This window comes from Etheostoma cragini, chromosome 8 (genome assembly GCF_013103735.1).
Source record: "Etheostoma cragini isolate CJK2018 chromosome 8, CSU_Ecrag_1.0, whole genome shotgun sequence".
Taxonomy (NCBI): Eukaryota; Metazoa; Chordata; class Actinopteri; order Perciformes; family Percidae; genus Etheostoma; species Etheostoma cragini.
Genome location: NC_048414.1, coordinates 24989774 through 24996616, shown reverse-complemented (window position 1 = coordinate 24996616; position 6843 = coordinate 24989774). Strand labels below are relative to the sequence as shown.

The window sequence follows — 6843 nt, the reverse complement described above, 5'->3', positions numbered from 1 at the left end:
TTAAAATACTGTTGATTGTTGTTCATTTAAATACTTTTATTATTTAAAGTTGTGACCATTATTTTTTATAATTATTTATGTGCCATTCTTACTGATGGATTGCTGTATGAAGACTGCTGTTCATATTGTTGTGAGAAGTTTAATGGATATATGTTGGCAGTTGTTGAGGTAATTAGAAAAGGCTGATAAAGTTGCCAAATGTGTTTAAAATGATGTCAGTTACTAAGGGCAATATATAAAGTGCTGTACATGTAAGTGTAATAATGTATAATGTATTCTAATGACTATAATTTGGGAGGATTGTGCAATTTTAAAAACATTTCCTAATTGTACAATCCTCCCAAATTACAGTCTTAGTTCACTGAACCAATAACTACAAAGTGTAGACTGCTGTATTCATAAAACCGGGCACCCCACTGGTTTTTGACCTTATATTTTGCTGGGGGGAAGTAACATCCCATTCATGTTTACAATGTGCATGAGATTTATCACTTAATTATCTTTATAGTTTCTTAATTTTAGAGTCCAATATCTTCCGTCTTTATGTCCACAAGGGAGCAAAACTTAGAATTATTGCTGTTATTCAAACCCATTTGTGTGGATGGCAAGCGTGAAACGTCAAAATGGACGCCAAATAAGATTCTGAATGGAAAGTTTACTTTTTAAAAGTTGCCGAATGGTTCCATAGACATTTCACCCTTTTATTGATGGACAGTGTTACATTGTGTAAGAGCTTATTTGCTCCAAGTGTGAATGTTACATGTGAAATATAACACTACAATAGGCTATATGCCAATATTGTTTTCACTAAAAAAAAAGAGGTCCAAGTGGTGAAGTCAAAGTATCTTTATTAGTCTTCCTAACGAGAAAATTGTTTTGGACACTGAGTAACATTGCTGCAAAAGTTACAGACACAACAAGCACAGGATTAAAACAATTAAAAGACAAATGTACAGTAGACATGTGGGTAACCCAAACAGCTGTGCAAATTGAAGATGGCAAATGAAGATTTTCTATACTAAATAAGGTGATCAGCCAATATATAAGTCCCCTTTGTTTTAAGGTCAGTTGTATTCTTTTTGTTGTCTCCTATGTTCAGAGCCTTAGTTAATGTTTGTTTATTTGACGTTTTTTAAGGGCATTATTTTTTGTTCTAACTTTTTTTGGGAAATAAAAACTCTTACTTTTGAATTTCTCTTGTGACTCCTCATGCTTTATTGCTTGGTTCCTCATAATCCAAGAAAGCCAAACTTGATGTTTTTGTGGTGCCACGTTAGTAGAAAGATTTACACAGTATTCTAATGGGCAAACTGCAAAACCTGGACTTTTATTTTTACTGCTGCTGCGTTTTACTTTGACCTCAATTGCTTTCTTCAGGGAACACCACGCTTTTGATTACATGACAATAAAGTACTTAAATGTGATTAGACAGTCTTCTTGTGCGTGTTCATTTGTCCATTCATGAAAATGTATCAAATTATATATTTTTTTAAACTGAGAATGCTTACTAAATGTTTTTTATTCACAAAATAAAATTGCCAATTTCGCAATTATTTGGGAAAGAACATACCCAGTGCATGTGGTCCAAATTAATGAGTTTCCAAACTAAAGCGGAGGCCGCATCATAAACTTTGTTGTTCTCCAACATCTTCAACACAGCAAAATTAGTTGGAACCGCATCTGAAATGTACAATATAATCTAATAGTCTTGAGAGATGAGACAAAAACTGTGTGAGTCTGCACGTTCCCACAAGGTAATCTAATTTAAAAAAAGGAAATTGATTGAAGAATACACTTTGAAATGCACTAATGGTTAATGAGACTCATTACATGACCTTTCACATTGTCAGACATCAGTGCTGGTCTCTCAAAGAGGGGAAGCTCAATTTCGGCCTACATCATAAAATTTGTCCATTTATTTAAAAGAATAATATTTAAAAATATATAATATCGATGATTTCATCAAGAGGCATGGACTGAAGTACATTTAGCAATAGCAAGTAGCCTAGTATTGAAAAGCCAAAAATCTGTGTAGGGAGATTTGTTGGCTTGGTGGATGGGTCAAACAACACAGGACTTTCACCCTGAAGACTGAGGATCACTTCCCGTGTGTGGCATTTCATTTCCCCGTTGTTGCGTCCCCAGAGACTGCGGCTCGTGTCCTGGCTGCCGCCTTTCCCCGTTGTTCTTTCCTTACCACAGCCGTCATGTTGCTGTTGCGCGTCCCACACGTGGGGTTCTGTCTACCGCCATGTGGCCTTTCATGTTCCTGTTGTTGCGTCCCCCAGAGACCGCGGATCGTGTTCTGGCGGCCGCCTTTCCCCTTTGTTCTTTTCTGCGTGTGGAGGTCCTTATTGACGTATCAACAGAGGAAAACAATGTGACCATTTTCACAAACTGCCCTGTTGTACTTTGCCCTATCTTTTGCACTAAATCAATCTTTAGTGTTAATAAATCAGCTTATTTTCACGTTTCTCCTTGTAAGCAAGACTTTCAAATGGCTTTGCCTATATGACAATAATAATTGTTAATGCCAATATTAACATTGTTTGTGATCGTGTGCAGTTTGCTAGTTGACCCCTACAACACTAGCCTATTCTACAGTGTCAATGAATGAATCAACAAATAATCTAAATAGAATGTTCTCACATAGCGCTTTTCTAGTCTTAACAACTACACAAAGCACTTTTACATAGTACAGGAATCCTTAACCATTCACACACATTCATATATGGTGGCCGAGGCTGCCGCACAAGGACACTTTGATATGGGACTACAAGGGCCAGGGATTGAACCACCAACCTTCCAATTGGCAAGCAACAGCTCTACCACTGAGCAACAGACTCAGAAAAAGGTGTATATAAAATGTGGTGTATAATTGTATGAAATGTAGGACGAAACAAAAAGAAGCAAATACCAAGAAATAGCTTGCAACAGTTAGTCTTTTCAACACCACGATCAATCTGCGATGGATCTGAGCTTGTATAGCTTCGGTGACTTTTTACAGTACAAAATTTAAAATTGAGCAACCAGTTCAACAGCACAACAACCAACAATCAGTGTAAAGATTAAGTCCATGCTTAATCAAAAAGGGCAGAATGCTGCTACTGTGTTTCACCGTGGATCCTTAATGGTGTTTTCCCCCACAATAAACTGAGACGGCCTGCTGAATTTACAAGCAGTGATTCTGTCTTAACATATTTTAACTTCTATTTGAATACGACAGAACATGCACCTGGACAAAGAGTTTCATTGTGAGAGTGCTTCTTTGTAATGACCCCAGTTAGGTTTTGACTCACAGAGCAGCTCTTTGTGTGATAGACACCTGGAGGAAATAGTGACGGAGGATGGAGGTGGTGCAGAGGCAGGAGTGCTCTGTGGTTCAAATACTCCACTTCTTCTTGTTTTCTGTATAATTTACTGCAATTAACAGCCTGGACTGAATGAGCTACTGGACAGTATGTAAACATTAATTATGTGAAACTGCGTTGGTCACTCACTCACTTAATAAAGAACCCAAAGCTGTGGCATCACAGGCATCCAACAGTCCTTTTTTTATACAATTTCCACTGTGGTTGCCAGACCTCTGACCTGGCAACAATGTCCAGTGAACTGCGAGGAGCTGAAAATGTTTCCCTGCAATTACATGTTCACCACAATTTCCTGGAATTCCCAGGAGATCATAAATCACTGTCATTCAACTAAAACACTTGCGTTAATACAGCATCAACAGCAAACGACCCTTTAAATGAACATCTGGGGGCCATATTGGGAAAAAAACGTCCCCATTAGCTCTCAGTGCAGGAGACCACATGCGAAATTGTGTTGGTGATTCACTACTGACAAAGCAAAAAGGTACAGGTGAGATATTTAAACAAGATTTTATATTCGGCCACAGTGGGAGCAGACTTCCCCTGCCCTGCTCAAGGGTGTTGTTAAAATAGTTGCTGAAAGAAGGTTGAGCCAGACTTTTTTGATTTCTTGCCCCTTTTCGTTGTTAGTTGAGGTAATTAATGCCGCAACCTTTTGTTCACACCCCAGTTTTGTAACCTTAAAGTGCCGCCACAACACCATGCAGCATGTGACTGACGAATGTGTTCAGAGTTGATATTTGGCATCTTAGCTCTGACCTCGTCACTCCCCAGAGGGATGCATCAAGCTCCACACAGCAGGGATTGGGAAGTGACAGGAATGACTTCTCCCCCTGGGAACACAGACTTAGGCAGAATCCCATTTATCCATCCTACCGCTACCCATGATGCCCCATACTCCTTGCCCTTGGCCCTTGAAACCAAGTGGTAACAGCTAGGGGTGAAAACGTAACCCTATGAAATGGGACAACACTTGGTTACATCACCAGTACAGTATAGATTACAAACTTCCAAGATGCCGTCTGTAAGTGTGTCTGTATGTAGATTGCGTAGGTTTTGACAACAGTGTCATATGCATTTATATATTTTAGTTATTTTATGTTCACCTTGGTGGTGGTGGTGCAGATGTTCTTACCCGTGTAGTCCTGAGGTCTGTTTGCAATACACATGTGTACACACACTGTATGGTGTGTTGTATATCTCCAACATGGGGAGGTGGGGCTGATGAAGTGCAGTGGTGGCTACAGCAGTAGCAACAAATTAGCATCAGGTGAGCATTGTGGCGGCGGCAGGCATGGCAGCAAAATACCGAGCAGGGCACCGTGTCAGCGCCGGAGCATGGTGTGGCTTCACCAACTAACTTTTCTTGGATAGGGGGAAAAAACGCTCTGGCTTGTTTGCATTTCTTTAAATGAATCACAACCGTCCTGGGCGATGCTAAGCCCTGATAGCGGAGATAGCACGAGGAGAGGGACATTTGGTGCGTCTCTCATGTGCCGGTATGTCCAACCGTTGAGCCAGACAACTAACAGGCTAACTACACAGCCATAACGCAAAGGGTGCATTAGCCATGTTTTGCAGTTAGAGGACTCAATAGGGGTTCCTAATAAGTTCACCCTGGATGCTTTGATAACTATTAAGTTCTTATTGTATTACCCCTTTGTGGCCGCAGAGGGAACTGCACACAGTCTGATTAAATGCCACAAGTGATATCACTTGAGTCAGCATCAGTTGGGGCTAAAGACTACAAATTTGAAACTGAACAAAATATGGTTGTGTGGAGTCGGAAAAAAGTAAGCTTAAAAAAAAAGAAAAATGTCTCTGTTACTACTGTATAAATGTTCATCTGTCTTTGTTTTAAACTGTCCAAACAATGTTATACTCTGCGAGTGCAATGCTAAATTAGTGGCATACTATTTTTAACCATAGTTCTTTTGTTTAACCTTAAAAAGCCATAAACCATCATCTTTTCCTAACCTGAACCTTGCAGGCATTTTTTCAAAACCTTTCTAATGGAGATTTAAAAAACATTGTCAGTGAATGTATTTAGCAGAACTGTCCAAGTTTCATTTTCTTGTTTGGCGATAGAGTTGGAACAGCTTGTTGTGTGAGAGCAACAATGGCCTCAAGTTGACTGAAAAGCTCAAAGGCCTTGTATCATAAACACCAGCACTGCATGTGAATGGTGTGTGTCCATACTGTTTGATTGTATGGAAACAAAACATTGCAATCAGTGAAATACAATCCAAACCATCTTCTGTCCACGATCCAACTCAAATGGTTCAAATTTAGTGGAAAAGATTATAGTGTAAATCTGTAAGGTAAACACAGACATGCTGCAGTGCACGGTTCCTTGGGGGGGACATGTTGGGTAGCAGATGAAGAAATTAAGGATTGGGAAAAGAGACAAAGAGTGCCAAAATATGTATGTTTTTTTACCATTCATTACAAAGCTAATTCAAAGACATTTTCTAATACTGTTTTTTAGGGTTTGCTCTTTGACGTTATCCTACCAACATGTCAACCTCCCCAGCTGGATCTTTATGTGCCTGAGGTTATCACAATACAAATGAACAAATCACAGCAAGATTATCCAACAAGTGAGCAAAGCAAACCTTGGAAAACTTCCAAGGGTAGATCTGAGAAGCTTTTGCCTTGGTCAACTAAAGAAGCATGAGTTTGTTTAATCTTCAGCATTGAGCCAAAGTGGATGGCTGCTGGTGTGCAGACCTTATCCAAGATGATTACATGTTTCCACCATGTAATCATCTCTTCTAATCAGAAGATAGTCCTCGCTACTTTGGGCATCGTAGTTAAATGCAATTCCATTGATGGTCTGGTCAATTGTTACATTCCTGAGAGCGTGTTGATACACAAGACATGCTTGGGTTTTGTTAATGTTAACATTTTGCCAGATATATGAGCGGTCCGAGAACGGGAGATATGTTGCTACGGGGGGATTGTGATTTTGTTGTTTCCAAAGAGGACAAAGGGAAAAACAGAGGAACTTTGCAATGGTTGCAGGTATTTAAGTGAAATGATCCTCCGCATAATACTCGGAAGAGAACTAGTAGAACTTTTTGTACCCAACTCTGATAAAGATACTTTTACAGAAGTGCTTCTAATAATCTTGTATGGGCTTACATTATCACACTTTCTGACTAAAAGTGGGACTCAACAGCCAGATGACTTGTGCTGTTTTAACCCACAGATTATAATTACGACTATAATCAAATATGACTCCCACTCTCACCCAGATCACAGCCTACAGCATACCTCCCTCTACATTAATCAAACGTATTAGTTCTCAGTTGGTGCACTCCTCACTTATCACAACTTGTCTGGACTGTACTAACTGACATCATCAAGAATCTGATGCTCCACCATCTGTGTTTTATCATACACATCTCCTCCCTGGATAACTCATTTCACTGCTCATAATTTGTATGATAAACAATCCCAAAGGTTGACA

At 39.5% G+C, this 6843-nt stretch overlaps 1 long non-coding RNA gene across 1 annotated transcript in view; it reads left to right on the top strand.

Annotated features, from left to right (window-relative positions):
- The window catches only part of LOC117948674, an 18452-nt gene continuing 11609 nt past the window's right edge, over window positions 1-6843 (top strand). Inside the window, exon 1 of the long non-coding RNA XR_004657511.1 lies at window positions 1-168. This is a non-coding gene — a long non-coding RNA (uncharacterized LOC117948674). The remainder of the gene's footprint in view (window positions 169-6843) is intronic.